The following is a 24,989-nucleotide window of genomic DNA, read 5'->3' as shown; positions in this document are numbered from 1 at the left end:
CACAGGGTTTAGCTTAACCACCTCGACAGCCTTTATGCAAAAAAAAGGAGGGAATCCAAGCTTTCAGATGTTGAGTGCAAAAGTATCTGGAATTAAAGTTTCAACATAATTTAAAGTATCATTGTTTTAACTGGTGGGGAAAGGAGACTCGGCTTCTGGGTGGCTGCAGGACGCACACTGCTTTATTCCTGCTCCGTTGACGAGGGCGGTTGAGCAAATATCAAAAGCAGTACAGACAGGAACAGTGACCTCCGGGATGGTCACAGTGTGTTAAATGCCACCTTACTGATAGAAAGTGCCTGTTCCTTCCACAGTTGCCTCTTCGTGGGACCGTCGTCCTGGCTCATGCTGTTTCTGGTGAGGGGCGACCAGACATCTTCACTCTGCCATCTCTGCTGCCTTCAAAGATGACTGTTCAGAGACCACGCTTTGCTGTTAAGGGGCCTGGCCGTTCAGAGAGTGCAGTGAAGGCACCCTCACGGGGGCTGCACTAGACCCTCGACTCGTGTGAAACCCAGGCTCTGGGTAAAGCCGCTTTCTCATCGGACATGCCAGCTTGACTCGATTTCTGTCCTGCTGTTGCCTTGGCCGTGTGGCAGAGAGTCTCAGGGTCACCTTCTACAGAATCTGTGAGCGTCTTCCTCACAGGCACTGGGAGGGCGCCTGAGTCACGTCTGCCCATTACTTTGGATTATTACAAACGGTGCTGTCTGCACACCAAGTGCTATTGCTAATAGAGACTGATGGAGGGAAATAGCAAGTCACTGAAAGCCTGGATGCGACCGGAAGTGAGCATCAAACCATGATCAAGGTCAAGAGTCATACTTGTATTTAAAAATTAACTTTATGAAATGCTGTAGCATTCAGGATGGTGATAAGTTAAATGGATAGCATGGAGCACCAAAGTGCTTTATCTTTAGAATATATTTGAAGTTGTGGTGCGTACTGAGGGGGTTTATTCAAATGAAAATACTAACTTAAATGTCTGCCAAGTTTCATAAACAAAGATGTCAACAGTACTCCCACAGAATACATTTTGCCTGTGGATCTATTTAATACTAATGCTATCTTTAAAGGATATAATAAAATTATGTGGAAAACTATGTTCACCGCTAAAGAATACCTCAGTGATTTGCCATAAAAGTGATAGATTTATAGCCATTTAATTCACAGCCATTCACCTAGACTTAGCTGCTCACACTTTTAAAAAAAGTACACACACACACACACACACACACACACACACATACACACACACACATACTTATATCCAAATACATAGGTATTAACATGCATATAATGTATGTGTATGTATATGTGTCTTAGGGACAAGGTGGCATTCATGTGGTCATATCACTTTCTGATACTCTATACAGAGAATGGCCAGTATAATTTATTCACAAGTTACCAACTCAGTTAGGTGTATGCCTGTCACTTGCTGTATCCCCCACATTTATCACATCTTATCTTGGTTACGACGTGCTAACACACATAAGGGTTAGGAAGTTAGTAGCGGGCAGGTCCACGTGTAAATTCCAGGTTTGGTGAAAGAAGTAAGTAAATAAAGGATGGCTCTTCTAGACTTCCCTGGCCTGCTACAACTAGACTTGCTCCCTTCCTGGGTAGTTGCTGATGATGGTCAGGATCAGGAAGTTGTTCCTTGGGCAAGCATTGTAAAGTCCAAGTTGACCTTGGACTCAGAAGCCTCCTGGAGCCTCCAGTCCCCCACTTGTGCGGACATGACAGATCTGGTCATCTGCTGAGAGTAGTAGCTGACACCGGGCCCAGTGTCTGTGATGTCCATCCCGCCATCCTGAACAGTCCGCGATGATGCCACAGTGCCGTGGCAGCCCACGGGGGTGACTCTCAGCAGTGCCCAGCACCAAGGATGCCTGCAAGAGAGGCTGGGGGTCAGGGCATCCTCAATGGGGCTTTACACACACCTTGTAAACATGACGGGATTAATGTAAGTCCTGTGATTCCTGGTTGAAGGGACGGCTTTCCCAATCATAGAAAAGCCATTCTGTATTCCACCAACTCTTTAAATATATCTTGAAAACAAAGATGGTGTTCAAAACAGTCCACACACACGTTGCCATGTTTTATTGTAACGTGGTAATCCCCCCTCCCCGCCGTCCCTACAAGACTTACTAGGCACGTGGCAATGGAGTGCAGAAACTGACAGATGGCACCTCACTGGGCATTTCAGGACGCTGGCCTCGAAGGAAAACGCAGACCATCCCGAGGTGGTGGTATTGGGGCAAGGATGTGGGGTGGAAATACAAGCGAGAGTGGGTCCACTCTGACACACAGATTTTCTCTGCCCGGCACAGAACTTTCTGGCCATTTCGAGACATTGAAGCTTTCATGAATCCAAACATCTTTCGTAAGGATACCTCTGCGTCAAGAATAAATAAAGGTAGCTGGGGCAGATGTTTCTCACTGATTTCTGGGTTCATGAGAAAATGTGTAAGCACTCTTTCCTGAATCACGTGTCCTAAAGTACTAATGCTTTAAATCCCTGTGATGGTCCAAGAGTGTTTCCGGCTTGCAGGGTAAATGGTCTCTGAAGGTACGTGGGACTCCTATTTTATGATTGCCCCATTTCCCCGGTGTTCCAGCAGGCAAAAGTAAGTGACACTATCATGAGAAAAAAATATTGGGGGGGGGGGGCAGTTATGACCTCCAGCTTCTGCATTGACTGAGACGTGATGACGTTATGTCACATCGCTCACGTGACATAATCACATTACTCCAGGGGAGACCCGACACCAAGTTGTGCTCCACAAAGGGTGCCACACTGAGCAAACACAGCTCTTCTACTCCAATGCACAGCACACTGGGCAGCAGGTTGCAGGATCCGACCGGTGGGCACCCCCATGGTTGCCGTGGATTCCTTTTGGTCTCTTGGTGTCTCACATCTGCCACACAGTCACCTCTGAGAGCCCTACGCCCTCTGGAACACCACCTGAGAAATTCCACACCCCCTTCACTTAATCAATATTGTGTAGCTCTTACCTTAGAATTTAGAGGTTAGAGGGTTTGCAGGCACAGAGAGCAGAACTTTGCAGCCCCAGGCCTCCACACCGCCGTGGCAACCGGTGGGTAAATCTTCATCCTCCTGAGCTGGAGGGGCTCCTGGCAGCTTGGTCAGCCACTCAAGGACTGCTCTGGCCTTCTTATTCCTCCTGAAGTGTCTCCCTCTCAAGCGATATGAAAGGCTGAGAAAGATCCTCAGAAGGCTGGGAATTGTATTTCCTGAGGACTTTAGGCACTTGAGGCTCGGGCTTTTTCTGCAGCAGATAAGGCAACATAGGTAGGACGATTGAGAGGACGTATGTAACCTTCAGAAGATCAAGGTTATAACAAACAGGTGAGGGACACTGTGTATTAAGAAAGCTCATTTATGGGGGGCCTGGGTGGCTCCGTCGGTTCAGTGTCTGATTCTCGACTTGGGCTCAGGTTATGATCTCACGGTCAGTGGGATCAAGCCCCGTGTCAGGCTCTGCGCTGACAGCCCAGAGCCTGCTTGGGATTCTCTCTCTCTCCCTCTCTCTCTGCTCCTCCCCCATTCTCGTGCACGTGCTCCCTCTCTGTCAAAATGGATGAATAAACATTTCACAAATTTTTTTAAAATAAATACAGCTCATTTACAGAATATCTTCCTGTTCCCTAACTAAAATAGTCTGTGTTCTCATATGCTAGGCCCAGGGTAATGCATCTGCCCTGGAATCAGTTTGATGTCTTGAGATATCTCATTGAAACTGAGATATCTCATAGATGGAAAAATTAGGATATCGGTTGCATGTTGCAGTCTTACCCTCTCAGTCCCAGCATCACTTACGTAAAAGAAAATAGTTAACCAGCCTCGCAGTATTCTCAACTCATGGTGCCTAAGTAGAGCATTAAAAAAAAAAAAAAAAAAAAAAAAAAAAAAATTCCCTGAAAAGAGTGTGCAGTCTCGAAGCAAAAGAGAGTATATTGCATTGTATTAGAAGCAAGCAGCTTGTCCTGGGAAACTCGTATTCGCAAGAAAACACCTCTTCGCTATTGCTGCCTTGCTCTCCCTGGAAACAAAAGACACCTTAGGAACACATAGGGCTGCTTTGTCTTAAAATCCCTTTGCACAAATTAAGCTTTTGAAATGAATTCTCTTCCTAATATCAGATGGAGAGCACAGCAATACATGCACTGTGGGCCATTAAAAAGAAAGAACCTCGTTTATAGAGTTCTCTGCCACCTATGTAGAAAGAGAGGCAATCATCATCCAATTCCGGTGGACATCTTTATGCATTTTCAATGCTTTTTTGGCCCTTTATCAATGGGAAGATCTTTCTGTTTTTTTAACCGTGTGTATGTTTTGTCAACGTACAAATCAATTCTTCCCCATTACGTGTTCCAGATTCTATTGCCCATGAAATTTGACCAGGTGTTAAATGTTTGTTAAAATAAGGCTAGCGAATAGCCTAAACAAGCATTAAACTGCCTGGAAACTTCGATCAGCTCTAGAGCAGAACAAAAAGGCGTTATTAATTTCATGTTATAGATGATGAAGGTGAAGCTCCCTGAGGTCAAGGATTTGGGAATCAAAGAGCTTTTAGTGAGCTGTTTTTTTTTTTTTTTTTTTTTTTTTTTTTAATGCCCCAGCAGTTCAGCCTGGTTTTCTCAAGCAGGCAGCCGTTTCTTGAATGCTCACCGAATATACTGCATCATAATTGGTTGTCTACATATATTGCTTTGTTTAATCTTCAACCTAGTACCACGCGTTGCAGTTTGGAGTTATTGCTGAAAAGTCTGGTCATGGTTTGCTTGTCCTAATTCCCTACAAACAAACCAGTTTTTCTTTAGGGACTTTATCACCCACCCTTCCGGAACATGTGGAGACGCAGCAAGCAAAGGTTACGAAGCATATGTTAGTCCCCGATTTCAGGATAGAGAGAAAAGAGAGAATCGGGGGGCATTAGTCTCTGCTTTTAAGTTTGAGAGTGAAACTCCCAATCATTCCTCCCAGGATCAGGCTTGGGAAAGCCGAGGGAGCCTCTTTCCTCCCAGACAGAACAACCCATGCCCTCTTTGCAACAAGTGGGCCTTTTCAACTTCCAAACCTCGTCAGGCTTGAGTGGCGACCCTCGGTTCCTCAGCCAACCCAAAATGATTCCGTCCTGATCTTTCCTGGTTGGTCCAAGGTTTACTAGACCAATGGGTAAAGGTGCCTTCAGGATGGGCTCCTCACACACGAGCACACACTTGATATTTAAGGTTCGAGGAACAGGTATTTGAGCCCCTCGGGTCAAGCCGGAGAGATATTTAATGCACTCAGTGAAAGTCCTTAGAAAAAGCATGTTGTGCATGGGAGGGATCCTCTGGGTAGAAGTACATGAACTAGCGTCCGTGCTCTCTGGGGCCAAAGTATATTTTAGGCCAACTTTCATCTTGGCCTTGGCTTATCACACAGTCCAGGAAAGCCACATCTGCCAGGGTGGCTAAATAGCCATTGTTCAGTCCATCACTCACTTCAGCTCTCCACTGTGCCTTTCAGTTCTGTCACCCAAGTCAAATATTCAGCCATTGCTCCCCTTTGTGGGGTGGTGTTATCAGCCAGGCCATAGCCTAGACATTTCAGGTATACAGGCTCACCTACGTCTTGAGGATGAAGTTCTCAGAAGCCATGCTCAGCAGGAGAGGCCCAGAGGAAAGTCCAGGGGAAGCACTCCATGGTAAGCTGAGCAGGGTAGTATCTGCTGGTTTCTCCAGATCCAGATCTGGGCTCCACTCTTCCCTGCCTGGGTCCCCACACAGACGGCAGCCATGCACTCCCTGGCCATCCAACTGACTTCAGCCAATGGGGGTATAGGCAGGAGGAGAGGGGTGGGAGAGGGTGTGGAGAGGACTGGCTGGTAGGAGCCCTGGCTCTCTCCCCATTGGCTCACTTTGGTCAGCTGCCAGAGCCACGGCTCCTACCAGACAGTTCTCTCCACACAGCTGTCTTCTCTGCTCTCTCTGGAAACCATTCCTCCCACACCCTGCATGGCTCCCCACCAGGCTTGGCCCTCGTTGCTTGCCCTTCATTTTTGGTGCATTCCTTCGTAAATAACCTTCATTTCCCCCACTTTTGGTGACCAGCTTTGTTTTTCTATCTTTGTGGCACATCTGATCTCATTAGAGGGAACACATAAATATGCATTTGAATCTTTTTTTTTTTTTTTTTTTTTTTCAGACGATGCCTTAGCGCTTCTAGGACATCTGGGCGAATCTGGTGGCAGCCTTTCCAAGGAGCTGCCTACTTTCATAAGCAGTAAAGTCCTTCCTTACCTGACCCAATCTTCCGGGGCCCATGCCCACACATGTGGTGGCCCCTCACATTGCAGATCGCATTTCCATGGAGACAGGTTAACTGCTGGACAGGGGGAGGGGGCAAACAAGAAGAGGAGAGACGTGGACGAGAAGCTGAACTGCTCAGGTTCCATGAGGGCATGCTGAGTGAAAAATATTTTCCATATTACACAAACTGCACTCTCCACTTGGGGGAGGGGAGTAACTGATCATTTAATTCAGATCAGATTTCATGTTTTCACCTCAAGCTCTCTTCTATTTGCCTGCGTGCTCTATTAATCTTCCCGTAGGTGACTTACGTAGTCACTATGACTTTGAATTAGTTGACGCTTTTATTTTCAATATGAAGAGTTCAATGCCAAAACGTGGTATGTATTACATATATTATTTTTTTATTATAGTAAGAAGATTGAGAATGTCTAGGCTTTTAACAGAATTTGAAATGTACAGGAAAGTATTGTGAACTACAGGCACGATGTTGTACAGCAGATCTCTAGAACTTACGTGTTTCGCATAACTGAAACTTTATGCCTATTGAAGAACAATAACCATTTCCCTCGCCCCACAGCCTCTGACAACCACTATTCCACTCTCTGGTTCTGTGCGTTTGACTATGTTGCATATCACATATAAATGCAATAATACAGCATTTGTCCTTCTGAGTGGCTTCTTACACTTAGCATAATGTACTTCTAGCTCATTCGTGTTGTCACATTTTGCAGGATTTCCTTCTTTTTTAATGCCGAGCAAAATTTCATGATGTGCATATACCCCATGTATCCATTTGTCTGTTGATGGACATTCAGGTTGTTTCTACATCTTGGTTATTATAAACAATGCCGCAGCGAACATGGTACAGATATCTTTGTGAGACAGTGATTTCATTTCTCTTGAACAAATAGGCAGAAGTGGAATTGCTGGGTCAGATGGCAATTCTATTTTTAAGGATCTGAGGAACCACCATATTAGTTTCCATGATGGCCGCACCATTTTACATTCTCATCAGCAGTTACAAGGGTTCCAATCTCTCCACATCTTCTCCAATAGTTGTTATCAGTTTGTTGTGGTGGTGGTGGTGAAGTGGTTTTATAAGGGCCATCTTAGCAGGTAGAAGGTAATATTTCATTGTGGTTTTTATTTGCAGGTCCCTAATGATTTTAGTGTACCCATTGGCAATTTGTATGTCATTTCGGAGAAATGCCTACTTAAGTCCTTTGCTCATTTTTTTTTAAATTAAAACTTTATGTTTTTAGAGCAGTTTAAGGTTCACAGCATAATTGAGGGGTAGGTACAGAGATTTCTCAGATGCTTCCTGCTCCCAGACATTCACAGCCTCCACCATTATCAACATCCTGGCACCCGAGTGGTGCATTTGTTAGGATAGATGAACTTATGTTGACCCACCATTATCACCCCAAGTCCATGGTTTTACATTACAGTTCACTCTTGGTGCTGTGCCTTCTATGGGTTTGGCCAAATGTACAGTAACATGTATCCATCATTCTGGTATCATACAGAGCATTTTCATTGCCCTAAAAATCTTCTGTGTTCCGCCTATTCATCTCTCCCCCATTCCACCCCACTAACCCCTGGCAACTATTGACCATTTTATCGTCTCCATAGTTTTGCATTGTCCAGAATGTCATGTCATTGGCTCATACAATATGTAGTTCTTTTCAGATTGGCTTCTTCACTTAGTGATATGCATTTAAGGTTCCTCCGTGTTTTTACATGGCTTGATAGATCATTTCTTTTTTGCTACTGAATAATATTTCATTTTCTAGATGTACCGCAGTTGATTGATTCACACGTTGAAAAGCATCTTGGCTGCTTCTAAGTTTTGGCAATTATGAATCAAATTGTTATAAATATCCATGTGCAGGTTTTTGGCTAGGCATGAGTTTTCAACTCCTTTGGCTATATACCAAGGAGCATTCTTGTTGGAGCATACGGTAAGAGTATGTTTAGTTTTGTAAGAAACCATCAAATTGTCTTGCAAGTGGCTGTACCATTTTGCATTCCCTCCAGCAATGGGTGAGAGTTCCTGATGTTCCACATCCTCACCAGCATTTGGTGGTGTTCATTCTAATAGCTGTGTGGTGGTAGTTGTATCTCATTGTTTTAATCTACATTTCCCTGATGACATATGATATGGATCATCTTTTCATATGCTTCTTTTCCATCTGTATATCTTCTTTGATGAGGTGTCCATTAAGGTCTTGAGCCCGTTTTTTAAATTGGACTTTTTGTTTTCTTATTCTTTGGTTTTTTGTTTTTTTTTTTTTTTTTGGTATATTTTGGATAACAGTTCTTTATCAGGTGTTTATTTTGTAAATATTTTCTCCTAGTCTGAAGCTTGTCTTCTCATTCTGTTGACATTGTATTTCACAGGGCAGAAGTTTTTAATTTTAATGAAGTCCAGCTTATCAATTATTACTTTTTTGTGTGTGTGGATCATGCCTTTGGTATTGTATCTAAAAAGTCATTGCCCTACCTAAGTTCATCTGGGTTTTTTTCCTGTGTTATCTTCCAGGAGTTTTATGTTTTACCATTAGGTCTATGATTCATTTTGGGTATTTTTGTAAAGCGGAAATGTCTGTGTCTAGGTTCATTTTTTTTTTTTTTTTTGCATATGGATGTCCAGTTGTTCTAGCACCATTTGTTGATACATTGTATTGCCTTTGTTCTTTTGTCAAAGATCAGCTGAGTACATTAATGTGAGTCTATTTCTGGGCTCTCTGTTCTGTTCCATTGATCTATTTGCTTATCCTTTCCCCAGTACTATACTGTTTTGGTTACTGTAGTTTTAAAGTAAATCTTGAAGTCCAGTAGTGTCAGCCCTCCAACTTAGTTCTTCAATATTGTGTCAATTATTCTGGGTCTTTTGCCTTTCTACATAAATTGTAGAACCCATTTGTCAGTATCCACAAAATAACTTGCTGAAATTTTGATTGGGTGTGCACTGAATCTGTAGATCAATTTGGGAAGAACTGACATCTTGAAACTATTGAGTCTTCCTATCCATGAATATGGAATGTTTCTTCATTTATTTAGCTATTTTATTTTATTCCTCAGAGGTTTGTAGTTTTCTTCATATAGATCTTGTACATATTTTATTTGATTTATACCTAAGGATTAATTTTTTTAGAGTGCTAATGTAAATGACGTTGTATTTTTAATTTTAAATTCCACTTGTTTGTCGCTACTATGTAGGAAAGTGATTGACTTTTGTATATTACTCCTATGTCCCAACAACCTTTCTATAATCACCTATTAGTCCCAGAAGGTTTTTGTTGATTCTTTCAGATTTTCTACACAGATGACCATGTCAACTGTGAACCCAGTTTTATTTCTTCTTTCCCAATCCGCATGTATTTTATTTCCTTTTCTTGCCTTTTTGCATTAGCTACAACTTCTAATATGATATTGAAAAGTGATGGTGAGAGGGGATGTCCTTGCCTTGTACTTGGTTTCAGTGGGAAAGCTTCCAGTTTGTCACCATTGGAGATGATGTTTGTTGTAGGTTTTCGTAGGTAGTCTTTATCAAGTTGGAGACTTAAGTCCTCTATTTCTAGTTTAGTGAGGATTTTTATCATGAGTGGATGTTGGATATTGTCAAATACTTTTACTGTATCTATTGATGTGATCATGTGATTTTCCTTTTTTTTTTTTTTTTTTTTGCTCTATTGGTGTGATGGATTACATTTATTGATTTTCAAATGTTGAACCAGACTTGCATGCCTGAAATAAATTCCACTTAATTATTGTGCATAATTCTTTTCATTGTTCATTGTATAATCAGGATATTTATTTCTTTTGCTCTTGGATTGTAAGAGTTATATTTTTAAAATATTAACCTCTTGTCAGATTCATAGTTTGCAAATATATCCTCTATATTCATAGCTTGTTTTTTCATATTATAATGAACTTAACTAAGAAAGCAAAAGATTTACACACTGAAAATTATAAAACATTGATGAAAGAAATTAAAGACACAATAAATGGAAAGACATCCAGCTCATGGAGTGGACAAATTTATGTTGTTAAAATGTCCATACTAGCCAGAGAGATCTACAGATTCAATGTAATTCCTTCAAAATCTCAATGGCATTTTTTGCAGAAATAGAAAAAATAATACTAAAATATATATGGAACCACAAAGGACCCTGAAGAGCCCAAGCTATCTTGAGGAAGAACAAAGCTAGAGGCATCATACTCCCTGATTTCAAAATATATACAAAGCTACAGTAATTAAAACAGTGTGGTATTGGTATAAAGACATAGACCAATAGAACAGAATAGAGAGCCCAGAAATAAAGTCAGACTTATACAGGAAGTCATCTTTGACCAGGGCACTAGAAATACATGGGAACAGCCTCTTCAACAAATGATTCTGGGAAAACTGGATATCCACACCCAAAAAAATGAAATTGGACCCTTCACCATATACAAAGTTCAAATAAAAATGGATTAAAAGCTTAAACATGTCACCTGAAACTGTAAAATTCCTAAGAAGAAAACATAGGAGAGTATCTTCATGATATTGGTCTTGGCAATTATTTCTTGAATGTGACTCCAAAAGCAAGGGCAATAAAAGAAAAAATAAATCAGTAGCCTGCATCAAACTCAAAAGCTTCTGCAGAGCAAAGGAAACAATTAATAGAATAGAAAGGCAACCTATGGAATAGGAAAAAAAAATTACAAATCATATATCTAATTAGGGGTTAATATTCCAAGAAATATAAGGTATAAGGAATTACTACAACTCAGTAGCTAAACACAAAGGAAGTAACTTAATTTTCAAAATAGGCACAGTACTGGAATAGACATTTCTCCAAAAACAATATTACATTTTATATTGTCTTTTCCTTGACTTTTTCTAAACTTTTTAAAAATTACTTTCTTTGCCATGGAAACGGCTGAATGATGTCACAGACAGATTCCATAAACATGGAAGTTCAGACTTCACAAAGAGTTGGTCAAAGATGAGAAATGGCTCTGATTTCCAAATACAAATCATTTCAATGGCCAAAAAAACAAAGTCCCTGGTACGATAAAATGCATTCTCTAAAGAAACTTCTTTGAGTGTGTTCCAGTACAAATGTCTATCTACAGTATTCATAGCAAACTCTAGCCAACCTCTGCATTTCCTTATTAGCTTGAAACTAAATGGCAGGAAACACCCAGGGGCACCAATAACACTTCAGAATCTTGTGCCAATTCCAAACTGGGTAGACAGTACTATGAAGCTAGTTTCTGGATACTTTGAAAAATTCCATTGAAATGAGAGATAACAAACTTGAAAGGCAGGTCCCTTTTTTGCATCAATAAATAAAACATCAAAGTGATGATTGAGCCAAAGATCCAAAGAAGTCATGTGCAATTTTCAGCATAATAAAGCAGTGAATATGAATTCAAATGAGCAGTCTGATTCAAAACAAAACAAAACAAAACAAAACAATACTTTCTATTTCTGGAGCAACCTTTCTTCTAAGGAATGAGGTAGGCAATAACATCACTGTACTATGCCCAATTGTTCATTTGTGCCTAGTTTCTGATCATTTTTCCAGACAACAGAGAGCCAAGAAGTTAACTTTCCAGTCGCAATTCACTCAAAAAGCACCAGGATGTTGGAGAAAATGGTGATGACAAAAATAATTACAAGCTAATAGGAACTCTGCAAGCCCCAAGTGTTTGTGGTAATACATAAATTTAAGGAAGAGAATGTCTAGCCTCTTACCTTTAGCTGACCCTTCTAATGATTTGTAAGCGATCCCGAAAGTCACCGATCTTGCCCTGGAAACTATTTTCTCCTTTTTGCTGTTTCCTCTGGGCGGGTTGGCCAGAACTGCCATCATTTCCTGTAGCCCTTCCCTGAGCATCTGTGCAAGACATCCAGTGGGAAGACCACAGGCTTCGGAGCCAAGCAGACCCGCATCTGAATGCCTGCTCACCCACTGCCCACTTGCCCTCTTTGAGTAAGTCCTTCAGCTTTTCTGTGTTCAGCTTCTGCATTCATATAATGAGAAGCCTAACCCGGTGGGATAGAAATGTTTATAGCAGACCTGCACTTATCAGTGTCCTGGATTTGTGGACTGTCCGGTTCCCTCCAGAAAATATCCTGGAGGCCTGGCTGGTGCTCAGGGCTTGCTTCAGCACCTTGCTTCTCAGAGTGTGGACCACGAACCAGCAGCATGGCGTCCCCTGGGAGTGTGTTAGCAATGCACATTCCCAGGCCCCATTCCAGACCTCCTGAATCAGAATCTGCATTTCAGTAAGATCTCTCTCTAGGTGATTCCTGTGCACAATGCAAGCTCGAGAGGTGTGACTAACTTACTCTCTAGTACACTCAGCACTTCTGCTGCTACCAACTGACTTGTGTGCTCATTGATGAGTTGTTTTAATCCCCACGCTTATTTGCACATGCTCTTCTTCTTGTTGTCATTATATAAATAACTTCATGGGGCGCCTGGGTGGCTCGGTCGGTGTGGCGTCCAACTTCGGCTCAGGTCATGATCTCCCGGTTCCTGAGTTCGAGCCCCACGTCAGGCTCTGTGCGGCCAGCTCGGAGCCCGGAGCCTGCTTCGGATTCTGCCTCTCTCTCTCTCTCTCTCTCTCTCTGCTCCTCCCCTGCTCATGCTCTGTCTCTCTCTGTCTCAAAAATAAATAAAAACATTTAATAAAAATTTTTTTTAAATAACTTCAAAGCTGAATTTTAAAAGGATAGAAAAGAAAGAAATTCATAAACAACTTATTTTTAAAAACTTCAAAAGAGAACTGTCATGGCCATGAAATCCACATTGAATGTGTTGGGAAGACAGTATAAAAAGGGAATGAAAATGTGCTGCTGAGTAAGGCATGAATAAGGCAACTTTCTGGGTGGGATGGTGGGATGGCAGGACTGTGAAAACTTCAGAGATGAGTACATGGACCCTGGCTTCTAAGTGTTTGCAACTGAATATTGACAAGGCAACAGAAATGACTTCCATCCGAGGCAAGATGTTATCGGTGCATTTGCAGAGTTGTTCACTTTCAGAAAAATATGACAATGAAGTTTAGACGATATCTATAATTTACCATTTGAACAGTAATGATTTTTAAAAATTGTTTAACATTATTTACTTTTGAGAAAGAGACAGAGCAGGAGCAGGGGAGGGGCAGAGAGAGAGGGAGACACGGAACGCGAAACAGGCTCCAGGCTCCGAGCTGTCAACACAGAGCCCGACGTGGGGCTCAAACCCACGAACTGTGAGATCATGACCTCAGCCGAAGTTGGACGCTTAACCGACTGAGCCACCCAGGCGCCTCTGAATTAATAATGATTTGATTTGTGTTTAAAGTCATGTAACTTAAATTTTTTCATTTTAACCACTTTATAAAGTGCACTGGTCAGTGGCATTCAGTACATTCACAATGTTAGGCACCCATCACCGCCATTTAGTTCCTGAGCATTTTCATCACCTCCAAAGGACACCAATACCCTTTAAGTAGTAGTTCCTGTTACCTGCTTCCCCCAGCCCCAGGCAATCACTCATCTGCCTTCTGTCTCTATGGATTTGCCTATTCTAGAGATTTCATCTGAATGGAATCCTCCAATATGTTGCTTTTTCTGCCTGGCTTCTTCATCCAGCATGTTCTCTAGATTCATCCATGTTGTGACATTTATCAGTACTTCATTCCTTTTTGTGGCTGAATAATATTCCATCGCATACCGCATTTTGTTTAGTCATTCATTATTCATTCATTTGGGCTGTTTCCAACTTTGGTCTATTGAAAATAGTGCTATTATGAGCATTTGTGTGCCAATTTTTATCTGAACACCTGTTTTAAATTCTTTTGGGCTTTTTCCCAGGAGTAGAATTTGCCAGGTCATAGAGTAATGTTTAACTTGTTGAGGGACCGCTGTGTCATTTTATGTTCTAACCAGCATCGTGGGAAGATTTCAATTTCTCTATACCCTCGCCAACACTTGTTATTTCCCTTTTTCTGTTATTGTTGTTATAGCCATCCTAGTGATTGTGAATTGGGATCTCACTGTAGTTTCAACTTGTATTTCCCTAATGACTATCGATGTTGAGCATCTTTTCATGTGCTCAGTGGCCATTTGTATGTCTCCTCTGGAGAAATGTCTATTCCAGTTTTGGAACATTTCGAATTGGGTTGCTTGTATTTTAGTTGTTGAGTTTTAAGAGTCCTTTACATATTTTGGATCCTAGACCTTGACTGAGTACATGATTTAACAAATATTTTCTCTGATTCTGTGGCTTTTCCTTTTTTTGTTGATTGTGTTCTTTGATTCACAAAAATTTTTCATTTTGATGAAGTTCAATTTATGTTTTCTTTTCTTACATATACTTTTGATATTATATGTAAGAAATCATTGCCAAATCTAAGGGTCATAAAGATTTAGTCCTACCTTATCTTCTAGGATTTTCATAGTTTTAAACACCATTTTGCATTAATTCTTGTATATGGGGTGAGATAGAGTTCCAACTTCCTTCTTCAGCACAATTTGTTGAAGAGATTATTCTTTCCCCATTGAATGATCTCAACAGACATGTTGAAAAATAGATGTATAGGTCATTTATAAAGCCTCAATTCTATTCCATGACCTATATGAATATGATCTCATGTATACCTTTATTTATGGTGTATCCTTATGCCAATACCACATTATTTTGATTACTGTAGCTTTGTAGTAAGTTTCAAAATTAAGAAATATGAGTACTGCAGCCTTACCCTTTGTTTTGACTGTTTAGGGTGCCCTGCAATTTTGTATACACTTCAGGATTGGCTTTCCCATTGCTGCCAAAAAAGCCTCTTAGAGTTTTGATAGGAATTGCAGCAGATCTGTAAATTGCTTTGGGAAATACTGCCACCTTGACAGTATTACATCTTCCAACCCATGGACACAGCAGACTTTCCACTTACCTAGGTCTTCTAGAACTTCTTTCAACAATATTTTGTGGTTTTCAGTGTACAAGTCTTGTACCTTTTCAGTTAAGTTTATTCCGAACTGTTTCATTCTTTTTAATGTTACTGTGAAAATGCAATTGCTTCCTTAATTTCCCTTTAGATTGTTTATTGCTAATGTATAGAAATGCAATTGTTTTTTGTGTGTTGATCTTGTGTCCTGCAACTTGCTGAATTCATTTATGAGCCCTAATCATTTTCATAAGGATACTGTAGGATTTTACATAGGATTATGTCATCTGTGAATATGGATAGTTTTCTTTCTTTCTTTATGATTTGAATGTCTTTTATTCCTTTTTTTTTTTTTTTTTTTTTTTGCTTAGTTGTTCTGGATAAAACAATCAGTAAAATTTTGAAGATAAGGGTCCAAAGTAAGCATCCTTGTCTTGTTCCTGATATTAGCAGGAAAGATTTCAGTTTTTCATCATTGAGTGTGATGTTAGCTGTGGAGTTTTTCATAAATGCCCACTGCCATTTTGAGGATGCTCCCTTCTATTTCTAGTTTGTTGAGTGTTTTTATGATGAAAAGGTAGTGGATTTTGTCAAATGCTTTTACTCCATCAATTGTGGTGATTGTGGGGCTTTTTTTCCTTCTTTGTTCTACTAATGTAGTGCATTCAATTGATTAATTTTCTTATATTGAACCACCCACCCTTGCATTTCTGAGATAAATCCCACTTGATCATGATGTTTATGTGCAGTACGCTGCTGGGTTCAGTTTGTTAGTGTTTTATTGAGGATTTTTTAGTCTGTAGTCATGGGGGATGTTGGTCTATCATTTTCTTTTCTTGTAATATCTTTGTCTGGCTTCAGTATCAGGGTAATTTTGGCCTCATAGAATGAGTTAAGAAGTATTCCTTTCTCTTCTATTTTTTAAAGCACTTGAGAAAGCTTTGCTTTAATTTTTTTAATATTTGGTAGAATTCACCAGTGAAATCATCTGGTCCTGGGATTCTCTTTATTGGCAGGGTTTTTTCTTTTTTTTTTTTTTTTTATTATTACTGATTTAATCTCTTGTTATATAGGTCATTGAGATTTTCTATTTCTTCTTCAGTTAGTTTTGGTAGTGTGCTGTTTCTAGGAATTTGTTCATTTCATCTAGGTAATCTCATTTGTGATGTACAAGTTTTCATAGTATTGGGTTTTTTTATTTTTTTTTTATTTTTTTTTCACGTTTATTTATTTTTGAGACAGAGAGAGACAGAGCATGAATGGGGGAGAGTCAGAGAGAGGGAGACACAGAATCTGAAACAGGCTCCAGGCTCTGAGCACAGTCAGCACAGAGCCCGACGCGGGGCTCGAACTCACGGACCGCGAGATCATGACCTGAGCCGAAGTCGGCCGCTCAACCGACTGAGCCACCCAGGCGCCCCTCCAGTTATATTTTCATTATTGATTTCTACTTGCATTCCATTGTAGGTGGAGAAGATAATTTGTAAAATTTCAGTCTTTTTAATTTTAATGATAGTTGTTTGTGGCCTAACATGTGGCCACCCTGGAGAATGTTCCATGAGTACTTGAGAAGAATGTGTATTCTACTATTTTTGCATAGTGTGTTCTATACATGTCTATCAGTTTTATCTGTCTGCCATCTATATGTATACTCACGTTTTTTAAATAACTGATATCTTTTCAAAATCATGACATGGTTCACATATGTAGAAGTATTTAAAATGCAGAAAAGAAATAAAAATGAAAATATTCAGTTACACAACAACCCAGAATTATAATCTCAATATTTTGAAAAAAAATTCTTTTGGTCCAGGTGGGTGGAGTGTCCCAAGAAGCCAACAGGGCTCAGTTAGAGCCTGCAGGATATGCTATGTGACTGCATGTGTATAGGGGAAGTAAGTGTGGGTCCTGATGGAGGGGCAGGGAGAAGATGGGCTGAGATGAGCTTAGTGTAGGGGCAGCTCAGAGAATGGTGAAATCAGGCCTGGGATGCTACAGCCATGACTGCTCTTCCCAGAGGAAGTCCAATCTCATGGGATCTTGGAAGTTCTATGGGGGCTGGCAGGGGGCTCCTAGGATGAGGAACTCCTGGGTGTTCTGAGTGCCCAAGGCTCCTTGTCCCAGATTCATCTGTAAGGAGTCTGACTCCGACTACCTATCAGGCAGATCCAATTTTTATTCTCAGCACTTTAAATGTGTCATCCAATTGCTTTCTGGCCTTCACAGTCTCTGACAAGGAATAGATGGTTAATCTATTGAAGATCCCTTGAGTGTGACGAGCCTCTTGTCTCTTGCTGCTTTCAAGATTGTTGCTTTGTCTCTGGCTTTACACAGTTTGATTACAATGTGTCCCTGTGCATCTCTGAGTTTATTCTACTTGGAGTTCATTGAGTTTGCTGGATGTGGAGATTGATGTCTTTCATCATATTTGGGGAATTTGGGGCCATTATTTCTTCAAATATGTTTGCAGTCTCTTTCCCTTTCTTCTCTCCTTCTAGGACCCTCATTATGCATGTATAGGTATACTTCATGGTGTTCTATATGTCTCTTCTGCTCAGTTCATTTTTATTCATTCTTTTTTTTCTACTTCTCAGACTTTCAACTGGATAATTTCAACTGACATATCTTCACATTCACGGATTCTTTTTTCTGCCTTTTCAAATCTGTTACTGAACTCCATGAGTGAACTTTTCATTTTAGTTCTATTTTTAAGCTCCAGAATATTTTTTGGCTTCTTTTTATAATTTTTACTTTTTTATTTATAGTCTCTATTCGGTGGGACATAATTCTCCTGGTTTCTTTTAGTTCTTTGTTCTTGGTTTCCTGAGCATATTTAAGAAAATGGCTTCAAAATCTTTGTCTAGTAAGTACAATGCCTGGGTTTAATAATGGACAGTTCCTCTTAATTTCTTTTTTTCCTTGTGATTAGATCCTATTTTCTTTTTTCTTTACATGCCTCATACATTTTTATTGCAAATTGGGTATTTTGAATTCTATAACGAGACAACTTGAGATCAGATTTGCTGCTTTGTCTAGGGCTTGCTGCTGCTGTGTGTTATGCATTAAGAGTTGCTTGGTTAGTGACTTTTCTAAGTTAGTTTTATAAAGAATGTATTCTTTGTTACCCAGGGTCACTGATTGTTCTGTTAGTTGTGTCATTAGACAGTCTTCCTTAAATGCCTGGAAAAAAAAATCCTGGGTTTGCAGATGGCCTTTTGCTGGGACACTCTTTCCACATTTAGCCAGGCCATTGACAAATTTGTCTTAACCTTCATTTCCTGCTTATCCGGAGCCTAATGGTCAGCCCGAGGGTGGCCAAAGTTCAGGGTCTTCTCAGGTCTTTCCTGAACACGTATCTAGTCCTGGGCATGGCTTTCTAAATTCCTTGGTACACGCAGGAGCTTTTTAAAGCCCTGTTTCCCCATGCTGTCTCTTTCCGAGACTTTACCTTCTTTGGCTTTTTGGTCTGTCTGCTGCTTGCCCTTTGGTGGGTGGCTTCTGCTCATGTGTTTTCCTTTAAATGCATTTGACAAATGCTACCTAGGCATCCCTGAGGAAGCTCTAAGGCAGGAAAATAAAGGTTATTCACCACCCTCCACCACCCCCACCCTGGCACCGATGCTCAGGGAGCCAGCAGACAGATCAGTACCTGCAAACACACTTCTCTGATAACAAGGCCCACACTGCTCCCGCTGGTTGGTGCAAGCTGCATCAGGGACTCATGGCTGCTGCCATGCTGGGGCATGGATGGTCATGGGCAGGTAAGTACAAATACCCCCATTATTTCTTATTGAATTTCAGTAGCTTCCTTCTTCTTTAATCATTCCCCAGTTGTTGCAAGTTTTTAAATTATATTCCAGAGATCCAAAAAGTTAATTCTGACAGGTTTGGCTAGCTTAATTGTTGCTTTAGTGAGGGAAGGTAGTTTTAGACTTCTCTACACTACCATTTTTCAGTCATTCAATAATGTTTTAACCTAAACTTTTCTCCAACGGTTACTTCTGTGTCATATTTAATAGCACAATTTATGCCGATCCCAGAAGGACTTTGCCAAAAGTCCAAAATCTTGCCACACCTCTGAATCAAATTTTCTTTACGTATTTTCTTGATGGGCATTGACTTAGGATCGATTCCATATTTTTTAATATCCCTGATTGCCTCAAGATAAAATCTATCTATTTATTGACCATGTCTTAAAAACTCAAGCCTTCCTTCCTTCTAAGACATTTTAGGATCTGGTTCATTGAAATAATATATTGTTTGAAAACAACAAGCTGGAGACGAATACTGCTTTATTATGTTCTATCTCTCAGAAAAGACTCAAGAATAACTGTTGGCAATGGGAACTTGGCTCTTTATAGTTTTCGTATTATTTTTGGCACATTTTGTGTGACTTGTGACTTCACAGCCTTGCCCCACAATCTGTGATTCTATCTATAGTCTTTTTGCCAGGCACTCTGGCAAAATGAAAATAGCTCTCACGCAAAATTCTACCACGCGTACGAATATCTATTTACAAGTATAAATATGGTTATTCAACCTGTTCTTGTAAGGTCTGTGAAGTCCCGGCATCTTCCTCCATGCAAATTACATATCCTAACTGCTTTATTACTAGCAGCTGTTTCACAACACAGTGGTACATGCAGCTTAGCTAATCTTAGATGGCATGACTTAAATCAATTATCCTAGAGTTCACTTATTTTTATATGGCCACCATTATGTAAGCCAATCTCCAGGCTCTGCCCTTACACCATTTAAGCAACAGCAAATATATTGCAACAAATAGAGAATGTTCTACACAACGAAACTTTGAATCTATCTAGTCCCACCACATATCCCATGCAGTGAGCCCCTCGATCCTGTAACTGCTCAGGACATCCAGTGTTAGCTCAAACACTTTCAGAAACATTGCTCAAATCTCCCAAGGCTTCCCATTCCATTCTAAACACTTGAAATTCTTTTTATTTTTTTATTTTTTATTTTTTAATATTGATTCATTTATGAGACACAGAGAGCACAAGCAGGGTAGGGGCAGAGACAGGGAGACACAGAATTGAAGCAGGCTCCAGGCTCTGAGCTGTCAGCACAGAGCCCGACGTGGGGCTCGAACTCACAAGCTGTGAGATCATGACCTGAGCCGACGCCAGACGCTTAACCGACTGAGCCACCCAGGCGCCCCTAAACACTTGAAATTCTTAAAAACTTTCTCATATTGAGTTAAAACGAATATGCTCCTACCCATGGCCTTAGTTTTGTCAGAATAAACTATAGTCTTCCTTGACTTGATACGCTTCCAAATAACTATTCTTTCCAATTCTGTTCTCTGGTAGTTTCTTCACACTTTCCTAATAGACTTGGATACAGTGCTAAAAATCACTTCTTTATTCTTTCTCCTTCAGTTGGCGTCAGTCTCACAAATTAACATTTCTCTTAAAATACTGAAAGGACTGTCAGAGATATTTAGATGAATAGACCAATGAAACTAATATTAGTACCCATGCTTCCCCTATTCTAAGCCAGTTCTGGTGGTTATCAGTAAGTTACAGTTTTAAATATAGGACTTGCATTCATTTTTGGCATTGGTGTCCTGCAAGATTTAGAAGCTAGAGTTGTCTCTTTTGAGTTGTAGAGTGTAGAAATGTAAGGACTCAATTGCTCTGGGAATTTGAGAAGATTCCAAGTTGTTTCACCCAGAAATGATGGACGTCTGCATTTGTTCTGTCTCCCTAGAAGCTCTACCAGTGCAACTCCAGCATCACCTCCTCTGGTCTGGCATCTGACATATGCACTGTATGTCATATTTCATGAAGACAGTGGCTAAAATGTTTTACCTTTGACAGACTCCATGCTTATCAAAGCTCACAAACAACACTTAATTATGGTGGAAGAACGAGATGAGTGTGTGGGACAAGACACTATCCCCGGAAGGCAGGACCCCTGAGTTTCGTTTCCATAAAGGATCAAGAAGTTTCAATGGGTCAAGAATTTGATGTATTTTCAGGGGAAGACAAAATAGGGAACATCACCTTGGCCTGATAGCGACTGGTTGTATTTGAAGCAGGGGAGGGGTTATAAAGTTATATTTTGCCTATCTTAGTGCTTTATTATTTGTGCTTTTGAAGCTTTGATCTTACTGCATTACTTTAGTACGGTTAAATTGTTGGAGTTCCTTAATGTGCAATCAATGTTTCTTCATTTACTTATTCATATCCCACTATATTCCCAAAATGATTCAAGGCAGCTTACGGAAATACCTACAATTCAACAAGACCAAATGAAATGTAAAAATAGCTGAGTGCATCTGAGCAAACAGAATGTAGGGCTACAAAAACAAGAACAATCCGGACGTGACAGGGTATTCTCAGGAGGTGCTGGCAAACCTCAGCTCCTCACTTAGAGGGGAGCCATATTGAATGCCAGGCTTTCTAGACGCCAAAGAGGCAACATGACTTAAAATCTCAAGTGACTTAAACAAGTTAATTGCTCAGGAACAAAAGAACAACTATTTCTGAAAGCAGAGATTCTTCTTTGGAAAACTTACTCAATAAAGAAGAATCTGCTTGTTTATTCCTCAGTCTAGTCATTTCCATTGAGGAATTTGAAAGCTAGACCATCTTGGCACCTAGTGAGCTGGCTACCTTTTTGTGTATTTTTTAGAAAGTGAAGTAAGGATGTCTGTGTTGCATACCCCAGGTCTACGCACCATTTAGTCCCAGTATGGAAGCTTTCACTTAAATTTGAAGCCCTGGGTCCGTCTGAAATTAGCCTTCTCTGGTGCAGGGATCTTTAGGAAACATACTTCTCTTATTTGTGTGTACCTTTGATGTATGTGGCTTTCATGTTCAATTACTGTGTTAAACACAGTGGTCTTCCTTTTCAGGGCTTTGTGTAGCAAAAGTTGACTTTCATCCTTCGGTTAAATCTAATTAAGAAAATCAACTGAAGGAACTTCCCATAAAAGTGAGATGTTATTGTGTGCTAATGAAAGGCAGATTGTCCTCTTGTTACCCTAGTCATAAACACAAAGCTGCATTCCCATCAAAGGGTCATAATTATCTGTCCCCAGAGCGGTCCCACAATTATGGCATTCTATGTCAGGTGTCAATGAAGGCCCGAACACGCAGTCTGCATGCAGAGTACCTTCTGCTGAATAGTTGACATGACAGTCTTGGTTAAGCTTATCCAACTTTAAAACCCTAAATGGCTCTACTTGTTTATAGCAAAACCATTTATTGTGTGGCCTCCATGTGGAAGGGTCCTTGCGTTTTTATACATCCAAGGGTGTTCTTGGAAAAACTTTGGGAGGGTGGAGTGGGAGTTAAGTGGCAACACAGAGTTCTGCTTACTGTCCCCACAGCTGGAGGGGCTCAGTGAGGCCAGCCAGTGGGCCTTCTCTCTCCACCAGCCCTAATTGCATCAACCTTGCCCTCCTTCACCCCAGTTTTCTCACCGAACGATTGGCAGGACGGAGTCCTTTTGTCCATCCCTCCTGCCTAGATAGTCTACCCCAGACCAATTGCATCAGACCTTGGTGGTATCTCTTTATGAAGAGTCAGCTGGATCTCAGAGCCATGGCATGGCATCCAAAACACTAAGGATGGAATTTTTCTTTCACTTGATCACAAACCATTCTCTTGTCTTACCCATAGGTGATGGGCCTTCCAGAGCTGAGTTCCTCAGATGCCCACTGTCCACCCTCTCTTATCTTGCTTTCTTCAGTTCTCCTTTATCTTCTTACAGAGGGTTATTTTTTAAGTCCTCAATCCAGGCCAATCTCTTCTCAAAGAAAACCCTGCTATCGCTAAGACAGGGATGTGTGTGTGTGTGTGTGTGTGTGTGTCTATATGTGTGTGTTTCTGTGTTTCTCTCTCTCTCTCTCTTTCTCTCTCTGTGTATGCATCTATGGGTGTGTGAATCTGTATGTGTGTGTCTGTGTGTCTGTGTTTTGCATCACAAAGCTTTTCCTTTGTCTTATAAAACAGTGTCCTAGGCTTTAATCAGAGATGCTTTCTTGGCTGGGTCACAGCTGCCCCCAAACAGCAGGAGAAGGAGTGGTCTCTAAGTGAGTTCAAAACCAGTTAAAAAGAGCCTCCTTCATATCCTCCTCACCATCTTCACTGGCATGAACTGGGGCAGGTTTCATCACCAGAAGCAAGCATTGCACCACAAGATAAGCTTTTATTTTGAGGGAGAGAGAGAGAGAGTGTGTGTGTGTGAGTGGGGGAGAGGCAGAGAGAGAGGGAGAGAGAGAGAGAGAATCCCAACACGGGATCCTGACACCGGGCTCAAATGCACAAACCATGAGATCATAACCTGAGCCGAAATCAAGAGTCAGACACTTAACCAGCTGAGCCGCCCGGGCGCCCCTGAGCACTATTTTTTTTTAACTGTAGCGTCCAACCCTTCCCTGGAATTTCTTCCGATCTAAGAGTAACCCAAATTAGACTCTTTCCTTCTTCCATTCCCTTCTACCCGTAAGAGCGTCTCCTCTGCTGGGGGGCACCTGGGTGGCTCAGTCAGTTAAACGTCTGACTTCTGCTCGGGTCATGATTTCACAGTTCATGAGTTCAAGCCCCACGTTGGGCTCTCTGCTGCCAGCCTGTCAGCGCAGAGCCTGCTTCGAATCCTCTGTCCCCCTCTCTCTACCCCTCCCCCACTTGCGCTCTCCCAAAAATAAATACTAGAAAAAAAAGAGTTTCCTCTGTTCATCTTCATATAATTGTAATATCCACATATAAGTAATTGATCATTTAAAAGCCAGTCATTCTAAAGAATAACCTTCAAATGGGAAAAATACCAGAGTTAACCGGAATATGTCTTTCCCTTGAATTCTTATATTATTATTTCTCAACCTTTTCTGCCAACTTTGCAGTATTTGAGAAGTAACCTGTGACATGCCCATGAAGCATCATGTATTCGGTCGATAGGTACTCAGTGCTTGGCTGCTCAGAGGTCCATATCCCCACCCAAAGTTTAGCTGGGGCTCATGGGCACCAGGGCCTGTCTCTGTGAGCTGCAGGGTGCTCTCTTCCCTAGAATCTTGTCTCCTTAACTTTTCCCTGAGCTGTTTGAGATTACGCCCATGCTCATCCCTCTCTCCTCTCCCACACCCGCCCCCTGGTAGGCTCTATCTCCTCCGCAGCTACTTGTAATTTTAAAAATATGTTATTTAGGGGGCACCTGGGTGGCACAGTTGGTTAAGCGTCCGACTTCGGCTCAGGTCATGATCTCGCGGTCCGCGAGTTCGAGCCCCACGTTGGGCTCTGGGCTGTCAGCTCAGAGCCTGGAACTTGCTTCGGATTCTGTGTCTCCCTCTCTCTCTGCCCCTCCCCCCCCCATACTCTGTCTCTGTCTCTCAAAAATAAATAAACATTTTTAAAAAATGTTAAATGTTATTTAGTATCTGACACTTTTGCTACAGAGTGAGTTCCTCCAGGGTAGGGATGGTGCCTGACTGGCCCATGCTGTTTCCGTATCAGCGGACCTTAGTACTTTGCAAACATGTTCTAGATGAATACGTGAACATTGAATGTACCGTCTGGTTTCCCCACCAACCATAAAGCCTCGCTTTATTAAAAACTTCCCCAGAAAGAATTCAAGGTCACAGAATGCTACAAAATTTGAAAATAAACAAACTTCATCATAGCTCTGGCAATACAATTAGCAGACCTTTAGCTTCAGAAACGATCTTTTGATTCAATTCACTATGTTTAGTTCTGTATAAAACATAC

General features: G+C 41.1%; 1 protein-coding gene across 2 annotated transcripts in view; it reads left to right on the top strand.

Annotated features, from left to right (window-relative positions):
* The first annotated feature begins 1,203 nt into the window (after window positions 1–1,203).
* Window positions 1,204–24,989, top strand: part of NAPG (NSF attachment protein gamma) — a 65,168-nt gene continuing 41,382 nt past the window's right edge. For both annotated transcript variants that reach the window (XM_042963212.1, XM_042963211.1), the window contains exon 1: window positions 1,204–3,373. The gene's annotated coding sequence lies outside the window, so the exon portion shown is untranslated. The remainder of the gene's footprint in view (window positions 3,374–24,989) is intronic.

The sequence above is a fragment of the Panthera tigris genome, chromosome D3 (assembly GCF_018350195.1).
Source record: "Panthera tigris isolate Pti1 chromosome D3, P.tigris_Pti1_mat1.1, whole genome shotgun sequence".
Lineage (NCBI taxonomy): Eukaryota > Metazoa > Chordata > Mammalia > Carnivora > Felidae > Panthera > Panthera tigris.
This window is presented reverse-complemented; position numbering and strand designations above follow the sequence as displayed.